This window comes from Sminthopsis crassicaudata, chromosome 2 (assembly GCF_048593235.1).
Source record: "Sminthopsis crassicaudata isolate SCR6 chromosome 2, ASM4859323v1, whole genome shotgun sequence".
NCBI lineage: Eukaryota > Metazoa > Chordata > Mammalia > Dasyuromorphia > Dasyuridae > Sminthopsis > Sminthopsis crassicaudata.
The window spans coordinates 318325654-318348695 of record NC_133618.1 but is presented as its reverse complement, the minus strand read 5'-3'; the positions used below and the strand labels follow the sequence as shown (position 1 = coordinate 318348695).

The window sequence follows — 23042 nt, the reverse complement described above, 5'->3', positions numbered from 1 at the left end:
TGTGTGTGGTCCTTCTTTATCTCCTCACCTCTTAACTTCTAAAAAAAAAAAAAGATAAGAAAATTAATTTTACTATTTTATAGTTATCTTATTGGCTTGAACACTGACCCAAAAAACCAGGATTCAAACCCTATATTTCTGGTGTTTATTACTTGTGTGACTTTGGCTATGTCATTTAATATACCTAGGTTTTATTTTCTTCCTCTGCAAATTAAGGGGCTGTCCCTTATAGAGCTAAAACTATGATGCTGTAATAATGATGTGTCTTAAAAGACTAGACAAACAGATCCTTTTACCAAATACCAAGCACAAAAGAAGTTTAGGGAGATTATTATTGTTTCAAAAATCTAATGCAGGAGTGCAAAAAAAAAATTTAAATTGGCTACACATGGGCTAAGAAAATTATAATAAGTGTTTCTCACATAGGTAATGTAGGGGCATATGAAATTCTACATAAAGTTACAATAACACTTGAAAATACAGCCTTGTGTGCTGTCAAGAAAATTAGGCAGAAACCAAATTCCAGCTCAAGGACCATTGCAGAAGACAGAAGAAGGTTAAGTCTCTAGCAAGCTGCTTCCTGGTCTGCAGGACCAGGATTGAAAGAAATCACAAAATTGATAAAATAGTGATGGAATTGTATTATTAAAAGTTAACCATGCCACCAAATGAATATGCAGCCTAACTTTGAAAAGTAATAGAAAGTAGTATAGAAATCTGACCTTTCACAAGTACAGCTGGAAGAGTTAAGACAATATGAAATAGTAATTCCAAATGATAAGGTAATTTCAATGACATAAAATTTTTTGCATGAACAAAGTTGATGCATTTAATATTAGTAGAAAAACTATTCATGTAAAACATCTTTGCATTAAGTATCTGAAAAAGTTCTGAAAGCCAAGATGTATAGGGAACTAATCAAAAACAGCTAAAAACATGTATTTCTTTGAACTGGAGAAAAAATGGCAAACCAGTCCAATATATTTGCCAAGATAATCCCACGGAGAATCACAGAGTTGGACACAAGTGAACAACAAAAACAGCTCTTTGAAATTTATATGTGTACACATATAGTCTGATTGGCTTAAACACTGACCCTGGGAAAAAAACACAAATACAGTATTTCATCCTCACAGCAACTCATTTTATAGATGAGGAAATAGGCTGAGAAATGGATTTGTTCAAGATTACTCAGCTAGTAAATATCTGAATCGGAGTTTGAAATTCAGATGTTCCCAGTTCTCAAGTCCAGTGTTCTAGACACTATAGCAGCTAGGTCAAAGGGTTATAAACAATTTCCAAAAGAACAAACTATCCCTCAATAGTATACTAATCAAAAATAGTAGTTCACAAAACAACTAATTGACAATGGTGGTAAAAGATAGGTCTGTTCATTGTTACTGGACTTCTAGAAAGACAAAGCTATGACTATCCTGTTGATGGAACGTTCATTGGCCCACTCTTTGTGTGACCCACAGGCTTATGTCGCAGACCCGTGGTTTTTCTCCCACTAAACTACTTCTCTTAGACCATTTGCTCCTATTAATAACAATCTCTAAGGTAATTATTCTCAAATCTACCTATTGTGCCCAGACTGCTGCCCTCCAGTCTTACATCTCAAATTGGATGTCCAGCAGGAGTCTTCAATTTAATGTGTGCAAAGCAAGTTCTCTTTCCCTCTAAACCTTCCCTCTCCCCCTTCCCTATTACCATAGACAAAACTCTCTTCCCAGTCACTCAGAATCACAACCTCCAGGATCAAATATAAAATGCTGTTGGACATTCAAAATCTTGTATAACCTAGTCGCCCCCTATCTTTTCAGTCTTTACACCTTACTCCCTGAAAAGTACTGTCTTGCTATTCTCTGTTCCATGAACAAAACAGTTTCTCTGTTCTAGATATTTTTAGTAGCTCTCTTCCCTCTGTGCCCAGAACATTCCCTCTCCATCTCTTGTCTGCTGGCTTTAAGTAAATCCCAACTAAAATCCTATCTTTTACACCAAGCCTCTTTTAACCCCTCAGCAATAGTGCTTTCCCTCTCTTAATTCTATTTATCCTTTGTGTAGTTTGTTTGCATATATTTGCTTGTTATCTCCCATATTAGATTGTGAGCTCTTTGAGAGCAGGGAACTGCCTTTTTCTTCTTTTTGTATTCCCAGTGTTTAGCACAGTGCCTGGTACTTAATAAATGTTTAATTAACTGTAAAACATTTGGAATTAAGCCTTTTTAAAGGGACTTGACATGTCATTGAGACTCTTCCACTAAAAGGTCTCCCTATTAAGCGGATGCCTTAAGTCGAAATGAGGATGAAAGATAAATTACCCCCCAAATAGGGGGTATTATTTTTTGTGTGTATGAAATAATTGGAAACCAAGTCAAAGCTCATGGGTTGGAGAATATCTAAACTAACTTTGATTCATGAGTGCAATAGATTGACTGCACTATGAGAAAATAAGAATTTGGGGGAAGACAAAATTTTAATGAATTGATGCACAGAAGTAAACAGAACCAAGAACCAGTATGCCCAACTATGATAGGATTTTTTTAAAAAATTAATTTGAGCACTTGATGATTATAATGACTAAGCATGGAACTGAAAAAATATCAGAAAATTTGTTTCCCTCTTTGAAGAGGTATGACATGCTACATGTATAATTATCTTTATTTATAATGGAGAAACATCAGAAACAAGAACAAGATGTCCTATTTCCACATTGATGTTTGTCCTAAGACTAGAAATGATGGAGGAGCAGCATGCTGAGGCAGGGAAGAGTTCTACTTCTGACACATTGGCTGTGTGACCCTGGGCAAGTTATTTAACCTCTAGATATATTAGCCAACTTTCTTAAGATCTTAAGTTGTCAATCTCTTCTGGAAGTTTCTTCCTTTGAGAGGTCTCTATACCAATGAAATCACAAGTCTGGTCCCTGTTCGTATCTGGAAATTATAGTAATGACTGTCACACAAGAGAGAAAAAAATTAAGTTATAGACATTTGCAAAAAAGGAAATAAAATTAACAACGTTTTAAGGTTATGATAGTTTACTTAGAAAACACCAAGGAAGCATCAAAGAAATACAAATAGTAGCTTCAGTAAAGTATATGATACAAAATCTATACAATTATATCTTAAGCATTTCTAAATAGCAATAACAATATTCAAATGGAAATATAGAGGAAATTATATTTTATATTACAACAAAATTCATAAAATACTTGAAATTAATCCACCAAGACACTGGAGGCTTATATAAATACAATACAAAAATATTTTAAAGAAATCAAAATTGAATTTTAAAGATCAGAATAATTTGTTTATGTTTGAACCATAAAAATAGAATTTTAAAATGCCAATAGTAGTTATGTTAATTTACAGATTTAGTGTTTTTTCTAATCATTCTATCAATTGGTTATTTTATAGAGCTAGACATTAAGGGAAGAAAAAGTGTGAAATATGGAAGTAAATTATGAAAATAGTTTGGGAAAGAAAGCACTATAGAATCCAAATTATATTTCCAAATATTTAAAAAAACTATTTGATGATGATTTAAAATAGATGACAAAAATAGAAAAGTAGATCATTGTAATATTAAATATGCATAAATCAGAAATAATTATACTTAGTAATTCTGTTTGATCAACTCATCAACAAAGTATCCATAGAATTTACAAGAACTTTTGGGAAAAGTACAGTTTTTGGCAAAATAAAAATTTTAGACTAGTAATCTTCACCATATACTATAATAAATGTGATTGGCTGTCCGATATAAATATCAGAAATCATCAGAAAAAAGTTTCACAGTAATATTTTATCTTTCCAAATAACATGTAAAAAGTTTTCAACATTTGTTTTTGTAAGACTTTGTGTTCCAAATTTTTCTTTCTCCCTTACCTGCCTCCTCCTCCCAAACAGCAAACAATCTGATATAAGTGAAACATGTGTGATCCTTTTAAACATGTTTCCATATTTGACATGTTATGCAAGAAAAATCAGACCGAAAGGGAAAAAGCCACAAGAAAGAAAAAAAAAGTGAAAATACTATGCTTCAATCCACATTCACTCAATCTCCATTGCTCGCTCTCTGTATGCGGATGGCATTTTGAATCACCACGTTGTTGAGAAGAGCCAAGTCCATCACAGTTAGTCATCACATAATCTTGTTAGTGTGCACAGTGTTCTCTTGATTCTGCTCACATCACTCAGCATCAGTTCATGTAAGAATTTCCAGGCTTAAGGAAAAAACTGTATTCCAGCAAAGCTGACAATCTAATTGAAATAGATGAATATTTATATAAAAAATATAAGTTGCACAAATTAACAGAATTACTTAACTAATTCCATTTTAGAAAGAAATTGAAAAAGCCATCAATGAATTCCTTAAGGAAAAAATCTCCAGGGCCAGATGGATTTGCAAGTGAATTCTACCAGACATTTAAAGAACAATTAATTCCAATACTATGTAAACTGGAAAAATAGGCAAAGAGGGAGTCCTGCCAAATTCTTTCTATGATATCTAAACCAAGAAGAACCAAAACAGAAAGAAAATTATAAACCAATCTTCCTAATGAATATCGATGCAAAATTTTTAAATATTTTATTTAACAAAGAGAATACAGCAATTTATCAGTAAGTAGGATTTATGCCAGGAATGCAGGACTGGCTCAATATAAGAAAAACTATTGGCATAATTGGTCATATCTATAATAAAACTAACAAATTATATGATAATCTCAATAGTTACAAGAAAAAGCTTTTGGCAAAATATAGCACCCATTCTATTAAAAACTAAAGAAAATAGGAATAAGTGCAGTTTTCCTTAAAATAATAAACAGCATTTATCTAAAAGCACCAGCAATTATTATTTGTAATGAGAAGAAGCTAGATGCATTCCTAGTAAGATCAGAAGTGAAACAAGAATGCCCATTATCACCATCATTATTCAATATTATATTAGAAATGTTGGCCTTAGTGCTTGCATCGGCAGCACATATACTAAAATTGGAACAATACAGAGAAGATTAGGATGGCCCCTGTGCAAGGATAATACACAAATTTGTGAAGCATTCCACATTTTTTTAAAAAATTGTTGACTTTAGCAATAAGAAAAGAAAAAAGAAATTGAAGGAATTACAGTAGGCAATGAGATAAGACTATCAATCTTTGCAGATGAGATAATGACATCCTTAGAGAATCATTCAAAAATCTACTTCTAAAGCTGTTAATTTTTCAAAGTTGCAATGTATATAAAATAAATCCACACAAATCATCAGGATTTCTAGATGTTACTAACAAAACCCAGCAGCAAAAGATAAAAAGAGAAATTCCATTTAAAATAACTGTAGACAAAATAAAATACTTCGGTGTCTAGCCAAGACAAAGCCAGGAACTGTATGAACACAATTACAAAACACTTTTCACATAAAGTCTAATCTAAACAAATGGAAAAATATCAATTGTTCATGAGTAGACCAAGCTAATATAATAAAAACGATATTTCTGCTTAAATTGGTGAACTTATTCAACATCATACCAAACTGCCAAAAATTATTTTATAGAACTAAAAAAAAAATTATCTGGAAGAACAAAAGGTCAAGAATATCAAGGGAATTAATGAAAAAAAAAATACAAAGGAGGGTGGCTTATCAGTACCACACTTAAAACTTTAATATAAAGCTATAGTCATCAAAATCACATGGTACTGGCTAAGAAATGGAGTGGAGGATCAGTGGAATAGGTTAGATATGCATAACACGATGCTCAATGAATATAGTAATTTACTGTTTGATAAATCTTAAAACTCCAGCTTCTCGGATAAGAACTCACTATTTCATAAAAACTGTTGGGAAAACTAGAAAATATGTCAGAAATAGCATAAATCTGCATCTCACACCCCATAACAAAACAAGATCAAAATGGAAAAATAATTTAGGTGTAAAGGGTGTAAACAAATTAGGAGAGCAAAGGTTAGCTTACCTATCAGATCTTTAGAGAAGAGAGAATTTATGGTCAAAGAAGAACTAGAGAACATTGGAATGCAAAACAGACAACAAATTTGATTTTCAATTAAACTGAAAACTTTTTGCACAAACAAAACCAACACAGCCAAGATTAGAAGAGAAATACAAAGGAAAAAAAATTAGAACCAGTGTTTCTGATAAAGGTTCATTTCTAAAATACATAAAGAACTGATTCAAATTTATAAAAATACAAGTGATTTTCCAATTGATAAATGGTCAAAGGATATAAAAAGACAATTTTCAGAAATTAAACCATCTATGCTCATATGAAAAAATGCTCTAAATCACTTTTGATTAGAGAAATATAAATGAAACAAGTCTGAGATATCACTTCACACCTCTCAGATTGGCTAAAATGACAGGAAAGAATAATGATAAATGTTGGAGGGAATGCGGGAATACTGGGACACTGATGCATTGTTTTTGGAATTGTGAATGGATCCAACCATTCTGGAGAGCATTCTGGAATTATGCCCAAAGAGTTATAAAACTGTGTACCCTCTGACTCAGCAGTGTCACTCCTGGATTTGTATCTCAAAGAGATCATAAAAAGAGGAGAAAAGGACTCACATTTGTAGCAGTTCTTTTTGTGGTGGCAAAGAATTTGAAAATTAGTAAATGCTCATCAAATGTAGATGGCTGAATATCTTATAGTATATGAAAGTAATGGAATATTATTGCTCTATAAAAATGATGAATAAATTGATTTTAGAAAAGCCTGGAAAGATTTACCCAGACCGATGCTGAGTGAAATAAACAGAACCAGGAAAATATTATACACAGCAACAATAAGATAGATTGTATGATCAACTGTGATAAACTTGGCTCTCAGCACTTCAGTGATCCAAGGCAATCCCAATAAACTTTGGATAGGAAACACCATCCGTAGCCAGGAAGAAAACTATAAAGACTGAATGTAAATCAATGCATGCTATGTTCACTTTTTTTTCTACTGATTTTTTTTTCTTTCATGACTCCCTTTTGTTCAGATTTTTCTTTCCCAACATGATTCATAAGGAAATATGTAAAAAAAAAAAAAAAAGTGAATGTACATGTATTACCACAAAAAAAGAAAAGAAAGAAAATTCTTAGGAATCAGCAAATATATGAGGTGAGAAAACAAATTATTTCAGCAAAGTTGCAGCCTACAAAGTAAATCCGGAAAATCAATAGTATTTTTACATAATAAAATCCAAAACGTAATAATACAAATTTCATTCAAAGTAATTACAGAATACAATTAAAAACTTGAAGATTAATCTACCAAAATATATCATAATAATAGCTAGCATTTACATCATTCCACATCATGAGGGTAATGGGCAAGGAGTCCCTGCAATCAGGAAAATCCACATAAAATTTTTTAACTTTCTCTTTGTAAAAGAGAAAAAATATTTTGACTTCATGGATTTCCTTCTCTTTTTTTCTTGATATTATACATTACTATACATAAGTTTTATGCATTTCTGAATTTCTAATATTTTTTCTGTCATTTGCTGGCCTTCAGATTTTATTTTCAACTTTTTCAAAATTTCCCACAAAATACCATTTAATTTCTGTGCTGTCTGATATACTGCGCTAAATGCTTTACAGTTACTGTTTTATTGATTCTCACAATTGTAGGAGGTAGTTATTATATCTCCATTTTACAGATGAGGAACCTGAGACAAACAAACTTGCTAGGGGTCCCATAGCTATTATATGTCTGAGGCTGGATTTAAACCCTAATCTTCTTGACTGTAGATAATCTATCCACTGTACCACACATAAAATACTTATTCCCCCAAAACTAAAAACTAAGATAAAAGGAATTTATTTATAAATGATAGATCAGATTGATGTAGTGCTTTTTTAGAGAGGAAAATGAGGCTCAGAATATTTAATGTTCTGCCAAAGGTCCTGTACCTATGAAGTTTGACAAATAGGATTAAATCTTGATCCCCTGATCCCAAGTACACTGCTCTATCCACTACATATTATGCTGTCTCATCTCAATCTCAACTAAAAAAAAAAAAGTCAGACATGACTATACAGCAGTGAGATGGATACATAAAAAACTTGCAAAGATTCAAGTACAAGTTACAACTTAAAGACAGAACAACTTAAATACCTAGAGGAATATTCAGTGCCAATGGCTAGTCTGTGATAATATGACAAAAATAACAATACTACCAAAGTGAATTCCTAGTTTTTATGCTATACCAATGAAATAATCAAAGGAATATTTTACAGTAGTAGTGTCAAACTCACTCAAACACAGTGGTCAAATGCGCCACCATACCATACATAAAGATTACTAGGAGCTGCATATTAACTCTTAGGTTGTAATGTTATATTTTATTGTATTTTATGTATTTTGTTAAATATTTGCAAATTATAGTTTAATCTGGCTTTGATCATACTTGGGAATTCTGTGGGCCACCATATGACTCATAATTTTCATGTTTGATACTTCTGTTTTACATAATTTAACAAAATGCCACTAATTTGTAGGGGAAACATTCTAAAATATTAAAGAAAATAATGAAAAAACTATTAAAAGCTCTATTAAAACTTTACTAAACTCTTTTGAAACTCTTAACCTCTGAAATAGCAAGTCATCAAAGATAGTTAAAAATAGAGAAGTCAATGGAACAGATTAGATGAGAAATAATTAAAACAATGGAATTCAATAATTCACCATGATCTTAAATAAAAAATTATACTAGAAGATGGAGGAGTACCAAGAAGTACAGTGAGTTTTCTCCCTGCACCAAAACTGTCTGAACAGATTTAGAAAATATATGGCAGACTGCATAGATCTTTTATCAGGAAATCCAAGAAAAAGTTAATGAAAAGAGTCATTTATCCAATCTACATGGGCAAAGGCAGTTGAGTTTAATTAGATAGAAGGCCTAAGAGTGATTCTCTTATATCTTCTGATTTTTTAAAGAACATTGACAAAGCAGGTCAAGAGGAATAGGGTGGAAGGGAGAAGTATCTTAGAGTATACTAGTAAACATCTAGGCAAACAGGATTGGGTGTAACTGATACTTAAACTTGACTCTGGTTTGAACTGATCAAAGGAGACAAGAACATAGTTGGGTACAAAAATGCATTTCACGTAATAGGGAATCAAGAAAGAAAAGGGAAGAGGAATAGGAAAGAGGATAGATTTAGGGATTAATCCTAAACAAAATAAATTCTAACTAAAGAACAAAAATTCTTTTTGTGGTAACAAGAATTGGAAAACGAAGGGGTGTCCATCAGTTGGAGAATGACTGAACAACTTATGTTTTATAAGTGTAATGGGAAAATTGTTGTTTTGGGCTTCAGAGAAATCTGGGAAGATTTGCAAGAACTAATGTATAAATGAACAGAACCAGGAGAATAGTTTATGCAATGATAATATTTTAAAGAAAAACAACTGTGAAAGACTTGGAAACTCTGACCAGCACAGTGACCAACCACAAGTCCAGGGGACTCCTGATGCATCATGCTGCCTACCTTCTAAAAGAGAGGAGGACTTACAGAATGAGACAATTTAAAAAAAAAATGACCAATATGAACATTTGTCTTGCTTGACTATACATATGTGTAGCAGTGGATTTGTTTTTCTTTCTTAATTGAGGTGGGGAGAGAGGATTGGGAGAGAGAAAGAAAGCAAATTTTGGGGAATTTAAAAAATAAAATTAATTTTTTAAAAAGATCATACCAAACAAAATAAAAGATAAGCAAGATCACAGTTATGAGTAGATGTATTCTTAATTAAGCAAATGATAGAGGCTGTGCTGTCCAATTGACCAGTTTCTTTTAGAAAGGTATATAGAGGAAAAAGACTAAGGGAGAAATTTGGGGAAAGGAAAAAGGAAAAACATTTTAGAGGAGTGGGTAGATTAAAGAATAGGGGGACAAGGTAACAGACAGCAGTAAATTAGACCAGAAGGATAGTGAAGAAAAATGGAATGGAGGGAAATAATTGATAAGTAATTATAATCCTGAATGTGAATGGGGATGAAATTTAGCCATAAAATGGAAATGGATATGATTTCAACAATATGTTACTTTCAGGAAACAATAAAATTGAGAGATACACAAAGAGTTCAAATAAAGGGCTGGAGTAGAATTTAATATGTAAAAAAAGGAGTGGTAGTAATCATGATCTTAAACAAAGTTAAAAGAAAAACTGATTTAAGTAAAAAGAAAAAATAGGGAAACTACACAATGTATCATCAATATTATTCAATATTGCTTTAGACCATGTAAAATAATTAGACAGAATAAAATACAAGAGGGTGTACCTGCCAAAACAGACATAAGAACCACATGAGCATAAATATAAAACACTTTATACAAATATAATCAGATTTAAATAATTGAAGTAGTATGGTAGGCAAAACCAATATAATAAAAATTATGATTTTACTTAAATAATCTATTTATTAAAAATATCTCAAATTACTAAAAAAAGTTGAACTAAATTAGAAAAATATAATGCAAAATTCATTTGGAAGAACAGAAGGTCAAGGATTTCAAGGAAAGGGGGCCCCATAAGCCTTCAGTATGTCCCTGCCCCATAGATTGTGTCCGAGACTTGCAAACACCAAGGGTTGTCACATGCACCTTCATCTTCCTGTTTATTTCCTGATTCTTTCCCACAGCTAACTTCCACCAGCTCCATTTTATGGGCCCGGCTAGTCCCGGTGAGTGCCGGTTTATGACCCTCATTTGTTTTAGGACTCCCCCTTTGCACTTCATTATCTACTTTTAATGGATTGTGGCTTGCACCTCTTAAAGTGCCCCCAATCACTTGATGCCATTCCGGGATGGCTCCTGGAGTTTCTTTATCATAGGAAGCCATCTGACTACCTATTACCTCCCACTTTAAAAAATCCATTTCTAATTCTACTTGCTTTACTATTCTATAAACTTCTTTCCCTGGTACCTCCTGGTCTGGGACAGTCACAATAACCTGTCCCATTTTCCTAACTTTCTACTCACTTTAGAGCAGAGTTCTGTCTCTCCCCACCTGTAGGCCACACGGTGAGGTCCTAGCCAAAATTGTCCCTGTTTGGGCGCCACTTGTTACACCCCTATGGAGGACTCTAACCTTGTAGCTCCCTTTAGAGCTACTCTTAATGCCTGTCCATAAAGGGCATGGCTAGGCCACACTTACCCGTCTTCAGCACCAACCATAGAGACAGACCTCCAGGAGGTAGGGGTGAAGCGAAAGAGAACTTTATTCTGCGATAGCACATATTTATATCCCACTGATGATATGGGGGAAGGGGGAGGTCCTCTAGGAACTTGGCATAATGGGATTGGCCCGAGAAGAAGGAGGGAGGCGTGCTAGGCTTTGAGAGCACTAAGGAAGGAGACGTGGGACCTGGGGTCAGACACCCTCACCTCCATGTAGGACTCGCCTGTGCCTTGGTACCTCTCATCCCTCAGGTCTTCCCACATGCCTTGAACTGCATTCCTTACTTCTAGAGGCTTTTTAACCCTTACACAAGTCAAAGAAATTTTACCTCCCATAATAAATCCCATTAACCAAAGTTTCAGATAAATCCTAAACATGTATTTACCATGACCTTATATTAATAACAGTAAGAAATTTGTCCCAGTAAATTCACATCCTTCATACCCAAATAGATATGTAAGTTGAACATTCTAAAAATCATTTTGTTTTAAAATACCCAATATATAGAAAAATTCCAAATTGCATATTGTCCATAACAGAAACATTTTCAAAAGAACAAAGAAAAAAATTATTATTTTCAGAGGCCCTTTAAATAATCTCAGTATGACCCAATACAATCAATTAAAACTTATACAGAATGTCCTAATTCCACATAAAAGAATCCAAGAAGTTCTTAAAAATATTAATCTTTTAGAAATAACCCTACCAAATTATAGATCACAATTATGACCATATTCCTTAATCAAAGAAACTATTATGTATCAAAAGAAACAAATATTCAGTCAATTAACTTAAAAATGGTCCTGTCTTCTACAATCACTTGCCAGAGCCAAGCCTCTGCAGAAAGTGGCTTGGACACACTTAGTGGGGAGGTGGGGATTCCATGTGGCTGCTCTTCCCCCTACTACACCTCCAAAGAGGCAGGGGGGAGGGAAGGTGAGCTAAACTGCCCCCTGGACAAAAGATTCCCTCCTGTTCCCCACTCAATTTTCCCCACACAGAAATCCTTCCAATAAAAACTTTCCTCTTTCTTCTCCTACTTAACTCTTCTCTTTCCCTTAGCTACATACTTGAAATAATTCCCAAACCCACAACCTTTCTAACTAGATGCTCCATTGCTAAAGTAGCAGAAAGCAGGGGAGGGGGGTGGCGCACAGAGTTTAATCTTCATCTTTGAAGACAAAAATCCCGTTTCTCCCTATTCCACCCAATTTCTTTTCCACATGCAAATTTTCTTTGTCTCTCTCCTTCTAAACTTTTAAGATCCACAATACAGTGGATAGCTAAACAATAACTAATAATGTTATCAAATTACCCAATATGTTTCAGAAGATAACATACTTTACCTAATTAGAGGCACACGACCCCTTTCAGGCAAGTTAACCGAATTTCGCTTTAACAAGCCATTGTCCTTGTTCTTATACTCAAAGATAACCAAATCTAGCCTGCATAGGCAACAGTAAAATTATTTTTAAACTGCCCAAAAGGGTGTGTTTTATTTTGTTTAATTTTTTTTTAACTTAGGTTTAAATTAGTTCTCCAAAACCTTTCCAAGTTTCAAAGCAATTAGTATAAATTCCTTTGTCCTCCAGGCTTGAATTTTGTTGCGTTTCCCCTCCTCTCTAATTAAAGCAGGCTGTTTTGTTTTGTTTTGTTTTTTAGAGAAAAACTTTTCTGCCATCCTTAAAATAGCCAAACTTTTCTGTTCTTTTTACTTACAGATTAGTGCAACAGGTTAAAAACTTTAAAATCACAAGCAATTTTATGCCAAGCACACTTGCAACATTAAATAACCAATTCTTAATCGTTGTTTCTAAGCCTTTAGCAGAGCTCTTTAACCAACAAAACAGACAAATCACGCAGAACACAGAACACAATCACACAGACTGCACAGTTACAACAAAACAGTTAACACATATAACCAGATAGTGCCCAAAAGGCGCTCAGAATCAGATCAGACCAGATGTGTTAGAAGACGGACAAAACAGAGGGGATTGTCCAGCATCCCACTGATACCCTTCTCAGAATTTAATGCCGTCAGCATTTTATTATTCTGAGAATCCAGATGCTAGCACACAGACAGATGAAACAGAGAAACAGATCAGATAATGTCCTAAGACATCCAGACTTACTCTCCTGGGTCCATGGAAGTGTCCACCATCGGGCTATGGCTGAAAATTGCCCTCTTTCCGGGAGACTCTGGAAGCAAATCTAGAGGGCCGGCCTCTCCAGGCCAAGAACCCAGATCTCCAGCCGACCCAAGGCCTAAGGCGGAGACCTGAAGGTCTCTAATCTCTAACCTGCTCTCATTTTCTAATATCTCGCTGGCCCTCCAAAATGTAATGCCGAGAAACTGAGGCAAGATAGAGATTAGAGAGTATTTAATAATTTATTTGAAAGGGAGAGATTGTGCTGGGGTCATATTGCCCTCAGGGCTGATGTCCAAAGCATCCAGCAGCTGATGTGTGCTTCCCATGAAGTATATATGCATACAGGACTCTAAGCTACCAGAGGGTAGACTGAGGCAGGGGTGGAATCAGAGCAGTGAGAGTGGGAACAGACTATCAATCCGGTTCTGACGGGGTAGGGGGAGGCACCGGACATTCTGATAAGGTGGGATGGGAAGAAGCGCCCAACATTCTGATGATATCTAAGATAGAGGGTCTTTCTCCTTATCTGGATCATTATGAGTAGGAGGGGGGATATTGCAACCTGGGGATTGGGGCAGAATAACTGAGGTAGGACAATTCAAGGATACTGTGGCATAATAGGATCACAAGCCATTTCAGTGTGTCTGAATGCAGAGTTTGCTACTCATTATTTTGAGCTCCTTATTCATTTGCCTAATTTGAGTTTTGGAGTTGGTAAGAGAAGTGAAGTTTTGGAGTCCCTCCTAGACAAGAGTAGATTTGGGATAAAATAAAGTGAACGCCTTAGCCAGAGCTCATGTGAGCTGGTGAGCCAAAGCGGGAAACGATTTCCTTCAAGAGTATTTTAGTTATAAATCCACATATGGCAGAAGAGTCAGGAAAGAGCCACTGAGCGATACAGCAAAAATCAATTTGTAAGTGCTCAAAGGGCCCATGAGCCAGAGGCAGCTACCCCAGCCTTTGGCAGGGAAGGCATGCAGGTTATACAGGGAGGGCAAGAGGCACATAGGTGGGCAGCTCTACTGGAAACATCTGGCTCAGCCCAAACCCTTCTAAGGGGCTGCCACAGGGGCTGCCCTTATGAAAAAACAGACAGACTTGATGATTAAAATTCAAGGGGAGGAGTGATTTATTCTCCACAGAGATCCAGACCCCAAAACCTGTTTTACCTTATACTGTAGTTTTGGTTTCTCCACTTGCAATATCATCATAGAAAAATAGGTATGTTTTCATCACCAGAAAGTGAGAGATTAAAAATTTGTGCAGGGACTTCCAGGGCAGTAAGCAATAGCGGCGGAATTATTCCCTCTGGAAACAGAACTAGTTCCTCCCACGTGGGCAGAGCAGGGAGCAATGGCCAGGACAACGGGAAATTTCAAGGCAGACAAAAAGTCTCTGACGAATTTTACACTTTCAATGACCTTCCCATCAACATTTTAAAATCTCCTCTATAGCCAGAGCAGTCCAACAGCATGGCAGACACCAAAGACAAGTCCTGAGTCTGCAAGATATCAAGCCTGGAAAGGGCCCCAAGCTCTGCTGCTTGGGTGCTGAGATTATAGGGCAGGGAAACCCTTGCTCTGTATGATATTCAGAAACTATAGCAGCAGGGTGGGCACCATCTTTCAAAAAGAGGTATATTTACTTATTTATTAAAGGTATATTTATTCCATAAATATAGTACCTTTATTTCATAATACCTTTATTATTTCATAAATATCCAGCAATATAGAAAACAAAATCAGAGTTCTCTAAAAAGGTATCATTGAAAAATCATTGGAGGATACATACTACAGATACTTTGATCTATTAATGAGTCAATAATAGCTAAGATACCCTCAATGGTTATTCCAGACAAGGAATACTAAAAGATAGGTAGTTTTAATAATAATAGGCAATAGAAAGACCCATGTTTGAGCATGAAGAGGTCATAGGAAGTTAAGGATATTAAAGGGGACGCAAAGTGCTTCTCTAACTGCCTCTTGATGATTTGTAATAAGGACTGGGATTCCTTGGGCAGTTTTAGGCACAGGAGCCCTAAATTTGCAAAAGAGATCTCGCCTTAATAGGTTTACAGGTGATTTAGGTATAAGGAGAAAAGAATATTCCACAGAAAAAGGACCCATGAAAACTGTGTATAAAAGGAGAGTTTAGGAACATTCTGAGATTTTTCTGAAACCCCCACAATATTAAATACTTAATAGATGCGCAGTTGCAGTCAGGCTTACTCGTTACCAATGAATCAGAGGGTCCAGTATTTAGCAAACAATCAGAGAATCTGTCCCCAACTTTGACAGTGACATGAAATTCACTGGACCAGGAAAACTGGCAGAATAAATAGTCTGAAAGAATTCTCAAGCTCCTGACCCTCCCCAAACCTCCATTCATATACTGCTCTTTAGGGAACCTTTAGAGTCACTCCACCTTTTACTCTTGAGATCCTTTTTTCCTTTCTTTCTATGTTCTTTGACAACATGGCCCTTCCTACCATAATAAAAATATTTGCTCAAATTTCAAGGTTGAGGATTGCCTCTGACACTGCCTCTGAAACAAACTGTAAAGGAGCAAGAATGGTTTGAATCTATTTATAGTCATTCTTTATGTGGTAGCAAAGAATGGAAAATGAGGGATTGTCCATCATTTGGGGATGATTGAATGAGTTATATATGATTGTGATGGAATACTATTGTGCTATAAAATGAGCAGTATGTTGTTAGAAAAAATTTGTAAAGACTTACATGAACTGATACAGAGCAAAATGAGCAGAAACAGGAGAATGTTGTATACACTAATAGCAATATTTTATAAAGATAAACTATGAACACCTTAGCTATTCTCAGAAACACAGTGATTTAAGAATTTTGAATGAGTTATGTTGAAAGATGCTTCAGAGAAAGAATTGGCAGAGTCTCAATGCAGTTTGAAGCATAGTTTTCTGTATTTTTCTTATTTTTTAAAAAATGTTTTCTTTCACAACATGACTTACATGGAAAAGTGTTTCGCATGTTTTGCAGATGTATAAAGTATGTTAAATTGTTTGCCTTCTCAATAGGGGTGGGGTGATTAGGGAGAAAAGGGGAGAATTTGGAACTCAAAATTTGAAAAAACATTAGGAAAAAATAAAATATTAATTTTTTTAAATAAAAGAATGGAACCAAAGCTATATGTACCGGGACAATGACAGTTTGTTCATTTTCTTGTCTCTGCTTTTCCTTTTCTTGCTTTTGTTTCTTCTGTTTTTTTTTTTTTTTGTTGTTTGTTTGTTTTTTTTGCTTTTTTTTCCCTCCCTATTTTCAAAATCAAATAGGGCAATACTCTTAAGGAGACCTATAGATGCCTCATGCCAACCAGGGCATCTTTTATAAAAAAGATTTCTTCTCCCAGTTAATTATTGACAAATAAATGCTAAGTGCTAATAATATATGAGGATTTATGGGTTCTAATTTTGCATACAGTTTGTTTTGCAAGTCTATTATAAAAATAAGGAACCTTGGTCTCTTGCAATGTAACCTGGTACTTATTCCAGTTCTCCAGACATATTGCAAAATCATTTATACTCTGAAGCAAAGATTATCTGGTCCTTTGTAATCTGTTGTAATTATCATGATCTCTGGGGTCCCAATATAGGTCTTGCACAGACCAGTTGAAGAGACCTTTGGTCTCAGTCTCCTTTCTCCCTACACTGAAGTGAAGTTATTTGTGGTTTGTATGATGACTTGTTTTTCTGTAGTGGGTTACAGATTGTGATTAATTTAGTCACATCTCCACAAGCAGGATTGATGGCTTGAAAATGGTTTGTAGTTGCTCCTGCATCTTCATCAAATCTAGGAGTTTTACTTCTCCAAGTGGAGAGGTCAGAGGAGCAGAAAGGTTGATGTTGTTTAAGAGCTAGTTGGGGCCACCTAGGGGAGGGGGTGGAGGGAAGGAAGGGAAAAGTCAGAACAGAAGTGAGTGCAAGGGATAAAAAATTACCCATGCATATGTCCTGTCAATAAAAAGTTAAAATAAAAAAAAAGGAATAAGGAGTGAAAAAAAAAGAACAAGTTGGGGGGCAGCTAGATTGTGCAATGGATAAAAAATTACCTATGCATATGTTCTGTCAATGAAAAGTTATAATAAAAAAAAGGAGTGAAAAAAAAAGAACAAGTTGGGAGGCAGCTAGATTGTGCAATGGATAAAAAAATTACCCATGCATATGTTCTGTCAATGAAAAGTTATAATAAAAAAAAGGAATAAGGAGTGAAAAAAAGAACAAGTTGGGGAGCAGATAGATTGTGCAATGGATAAAAAATTACCCATGCATATGTTCTGTCAATAAAAAGTTATAATAAAAAAAAGGAATAAGGAGTGAAAAAAAGAACAAGTTGGGGGGCAGCTAGATTGTGCGATGGATAGAGCACCAACCTATCCGTCTTTTACCCTCCTCTGCTCTGGTGCGGTTTCTTTCAGTTACCTCTCCTATTTCTGAGCTTTGTCTGACAGCTACAGCTCCTCCCTTTCCCTCTCTTGCTTTTTGTACCTTAATCCTACTCAACTGAAAGCTTGAGTTCTTCCAAAGAAAAGCAGGAACCTACAGGCACATTCCCTCTTCAAGAAACTATTAGTCATGTTAGTTGGGGAATGGATGAATAAGTTATGGTATATGAAGGTAATGGAATATCATTGTTCTCTAAGAAGTGATGACCAATCTGATTGCAGAAAAACCTGTAAAGACTTTTATAAACTGATGCTGGGTGAAGTGAGAGGACCAGGAGATCCTTGTACACGGCAACAAGATTATGTGATGGTCATTTGTGATGTCCTTGGCTATTTTCAACAATGAGGTGATTCAAAGGCAATTCCATTAGGCTTGGGATGATAACTGCTATCCACATCCACAGAGAAAACAATGAAGATTGAATGTGGATCAAAGCATTGTGTTTTCAGCTTTTGTTTGTTTTTTTCTTTCTCGTAGTTTTTTTCCCTTTTAGTCTGATTTTTCTTGTACAACATGACAAATATGAAAACATATTTAAAAGAATGGCACACGTTAGCCTATATCAGATTGCTTACTGTCTTGGGGAGGGGAAAGGTAAGGGAGGAAGGAGAAAATTTGGAACACAAAGTGCTATAAAAATGAATGTCGAAAATGATCTTTTCATGTATTTGGGTAAATAAAATACTATTGAAAAATTTTAAAAACAGAAAAGGGAGGGGAAAGAGCTGAAGTTTACTTCACCTTGTCAAATAAGGTACCTCTTCCATTTAGAAAAGTTAAAAAAGCTGTTTTACCGGTCCAATTTCCTATTAAGATTCTTGGGTGGCTAATAGAAGTATAGTCTGAAATGTTCTTCTAAAGTTTCGATTGTCTTTTGGGAGTCCCTACCCAAGGGACCTTAAGTGGTTTAGTCAAGTAGCTTAGACACAGGTCTGGGGCTTGGTTCAGAATGCCTAGTAGAAATTCGCCTGGTGGTTCACAGTACTGAAACTGGAGACCAGCATGAGTATTTAGTTAATGACTAAGGAAAATCTGGTAGGTTGCCCAGACATATTGGTGCTTTTGGAACAAGTAAACACCTCCTGGGAAGATACAGGCTTCCCCTATTGACTCCTGCTTTCCACGACTAGGTTCACAATATCATATTATCCCATTGCAGGTATGACTGCCAACGCGTTTGGAGCTTTTGCCTAGGGACCCAATTTATGAACCAATGGAGGATAATATTCAAGCAAAACATGGAGGCATGTTTTCTTCTTGACATGAATAAAAGAATGTCATATAGCAAATATAAAACACCAAATGATGAAACATAGCAAAAAACCCAAAATCAAACAAGTTGCTATTCTTAATTTGGTCCCTAGATGTCACAAGAGACTGCTATTATGCAACACTTCCCAGCTTTGATCAGGCCATAGGAACAAACTATTTGGATTTACATAGACACATACATACAAATTCCTATTCAAGCCATTAATGGGGTTTATATTAACTTGTTCTACGTCTTCCTTAACCCTCTCCCCCACATATAAACCCTTTGATTAGAAAGATGAGGTTATCTCAACTCTTAGACCCTGAAGAGTTTATATGGCGCATATTCACTAATTAGCCCCCAGCTTCAATTGGGGCTGGGGGAGGGTCTTCCTTGAGGACAAAAAAAATTCCTTCAAGGGATCGTCCCTATGGGATTTTCAAATTATTCAGATTATTAAATTGAACACAAAACAGTATCCTAAGACAAATACAGATAGATAAGATTATATTTTTTTCCCAGTGGGATGCTTATTTTCTACTTTAGAGAATTTCGGTTCGAGGAGAGAGTCAGGTATCAACCAAAGTTCCCCAGAAGAAGCCTTCCCTTCAGAAAGAAAGTTTCACCAGAGGCCCAAACTTCCAGAAGGAAGTTAAGGAAGTCTGTGGAAATAGGCTCCCTTCCTTTATCAGTGATAAAGTAAATTTAATAAATGCAGATTGAGATAAGACTCCAAGCAAGATCAATTTATTAACAGTGGTGCATGAAACTGTTAACAAAGTGGGCCAGAATGGCAGCTCCCTAAAGTCGACAGCCCTGAAGAGAGTGGGAAGGAGGGGTACCTCCTTTACTGACACAAAGGAAAGAGGGGTGTCTAGATGCTTGTGGAACATTGCCTGTATTAAGAAAAATAAACTGGTATTTAGGTGAAGCTAATCACTCCCCCTGTGTGTTAATAAATAAAAATAAAATATTAGTAAATAAATGGGTCTCATCTGCTTTTTGTAATCTTTGCTTGGGCCTCTTCCATCTAGATCACATTGGAGGAGATAAAATCTCCCCTAATTGCACAAAGACAGGCAAGGCCAGACAACATTTTAAGAATGGGGAGGATGGCATCGGGGTAGCTCCTCAGGGATTAAAGACAACAAGCAGGTGTCTTCAGAGGTATGGTATGAGTGACAGTTTTTCTTTTAATGATACTTTTTTTGAAGGAATTTGGAGGAAAAACTAAATTCCTGAGCATAGGAACATAGAAAGGTGGCTTTAGGCAGATACTAACTCAATTATAATGATCAGTACAGCATAAAACCAATCACATTGTGAAAACAATACAATGGAAACTTAAGATGATGTTAATTTTGATATTTTCAAGACTAGATAAAAGAATTCCTGGATGTGTGAGGGTGTGAAGAAATAATTAGAGAATCAGAACTTAGGCTTGAAAGAGATCTCTATGACCGTTTTTATTCCAACTCATGCCTAAAAGGAATCTTCACCATAAAGTGGCAAATGGTCAACCATCTTCTACTGGAAGCCACTACATTTTGAAACATCCCAGTCCACTTTTTGATTGCTCTGATTATGAGGAAATTGTTCCTCATATTAAGTTGAAATTTGCCTCTTAGCAACTTCCTGAGTCTATACCGGTGGTCCTCAAACTTTTTAAATAGGGGCCCCACTTTCCCTCAGACTGTTGGAGGGCCAGACTATAGTAAAAACAAAAACTCACACTCTGTCTCCGCCTTCAGGCCATTTACCATAATCCTGCGTAGTTTGAGAACCCCTGGACTTTCTAGGGCCTAAATTTAATCTGTCTTCCAAGTAATAGTCTTTGAATACACGAACTCTTCTGTTCTCTGAGCTAAACAGCTTCGGTTCCTAATTCCAACAATTGAAAATTTCACTACCATAAAAACAAGTTTCATGCTTTAGGTAGAATATAATTGTAGTTCTATTCAGGCACAAGCAAGCATTAAAGAGCCCTTGTATGCTAGACTTTGTGCTAGGTGCTGCGGTCACAAAGACAAAATTGGAAGGCAAGTTTAAAGTCTTTTCTCAAAAGAAGCCCTGCAGAGTGCACAACTCTGATGGGGGGGAGGGGGCCTGTTGCTTGAATGCCAAAATTATGGAGAACTCAAACAAGGCAAGCACTCACATGGAAATCAGAAGCAGCAGTACAAGGACACTCTCTCTAAAGAACGTTGGAATTGCTTGATTCTAAACTGACCAATTGATTGCGTGACATGGGAGACACTGTCAGTGGAGTGCCCAGCATGAAGTAGCCACATCAAAGCAAAGCAGAATCACAGTAGTTCACAGGAAACATGAGATGTACAACTTTAGAAGCATCTCATTCCAAATGTTCATGTAGACTGTGTGTGCCCAGTTTGTGGTGGAGCCCTGCAAGCTCATGATGGTTTGAGGAGTCAGTTAGACACACTGTCCTTTGTATACTTATGTCATTTTGGTCTTTTTCAAGAAGGAAGGACAACAATTAACCAGAAGCAGGAGCTCACAGAGCCAAATCTCAAAGCTCCTGAGGCTTCTGCTCCGACTCCACATTGTTCATTTAACTCTTTAAGTCCCATTCGCTTTTCAAAACCCTGAACTAGCCGGCCTGAACTCTGCACTCATGCTGCTCTAGCCACGTCATATCAGACTTGTAGCTCCCAGGCCTTGGCTGTGCTTCAGGAGATTTTAAAAGAGGGGACCCAATGATGTAATCATAATTCCAACTGTGTCAGAAGAAGTGACACTTATATTGCTCTGTTAGCTAGCTGATTGTCCCAAAAGACCTGTAAGCCTCCCTCAAGATCTGTGGACATTGCAAGAGGCTGTTGACTCAGTTTTTGGCTATTGCTAGCCTAATAAATGGTTCTGAATGTTCTCTCTCAGAATTCCTACCATGACAGCATGTTTTAGGCTGGGTGAGAGAGCATCGGTTTGTAATGGCTCCGATCTTATTTGAGACTATGATATTAGAAAGTTCTTGTGATACGTTCCTCAAGTTTCTTTTGCAAGTTCTTCATCCATGGCATGCCTTCTGGACAAGGGTATTCTCCAGTGATTAGTTTCTCCATATTGTCAGCTCCCACTGTTTAGTTATCATCTCATCACCATGCAAATAATTCCCAGCTCTCCATATCCAGCCCAGCCTCTCCTAAGCCATAATATACAATGCCTTTTGGTCACCTTGGGATACCCCAATCTCAAAACTGAACTCAAATTCCTCCCGTCCGTCCCCTTTTCTCCACATTTGTCTGAAGAACCGCCATCCTCCAGTCAGTCAGACCCATAACTTTAGTATCATCTTTGATCCTCATCCTCATTCACCGCACATAGGCAATTCATTGCCAGCCCTTTTTGTTTCTGTCTTCACACTTCCCACGTCTGCTTCTTCTCTTCCCTTACATAGCCATTAACCTAGTTCAGTGTTCATCATTTTTTATCTCCAATAAGGCAATAGCCTTCTAACTGAACTTCAAGGTTATATGACCAATTAGAGAGAGGACTAGACATTTTCTCCAGTCCTCATGAACTCTCAAAACTCCTTAAAATAAGAATTATGAAGAAGCAAAATAATTGCAACTGTCTCAGCAGACCAAGGCACTAAGCAGTCTAACAGAATAATAGTCTGATTAATTAGCAGCAGAGAAGCTCATCTCTAATCCTTAATGCTCTCACTCAGGCCCCCCTTCCCCATGAGCCTCCAAACTCTGGCAAGGCAACCCAACCCATCCCACTGGCTGGTGCTCTGAGGTGCAGTCCGCAACATCCTTCTTCTTCAGTCTCTGCCAACACATCCTGCTTCTACCCTCGCTGTCAAAAAAGCAAAACTCTTCTTCCCAGCCCTTTGCAGAAGGGGAGCTGTAAGAAAGCAGAAGCAGATTGTGGCTAGGGTGGCTGTGCACTTCAAAAAGCTCAGATAGAGAACTAAAGAATGGAGGAATGTCAGCACAGTG

General features: G+C 36.2%; 1 non-coding gene across 1 annotated transcript; it reads left to right on the top strand.

The window, feature by feature from the left end:
• Positions 1-4970: 4970 nt before the first annotated feature.
• Positions 4971-5077, top strand: LOC141559319 (U6 spliceosomal RNA). Its single transcript, XR_012487367.1, has one exon. It is a non-coding gene; the product is annotated as a U6 spliceosomal RNA (small nuclear RNA).
• The last annotated feature ends 17965 nt before the right edge of the window (positions 5078-23042 follow it).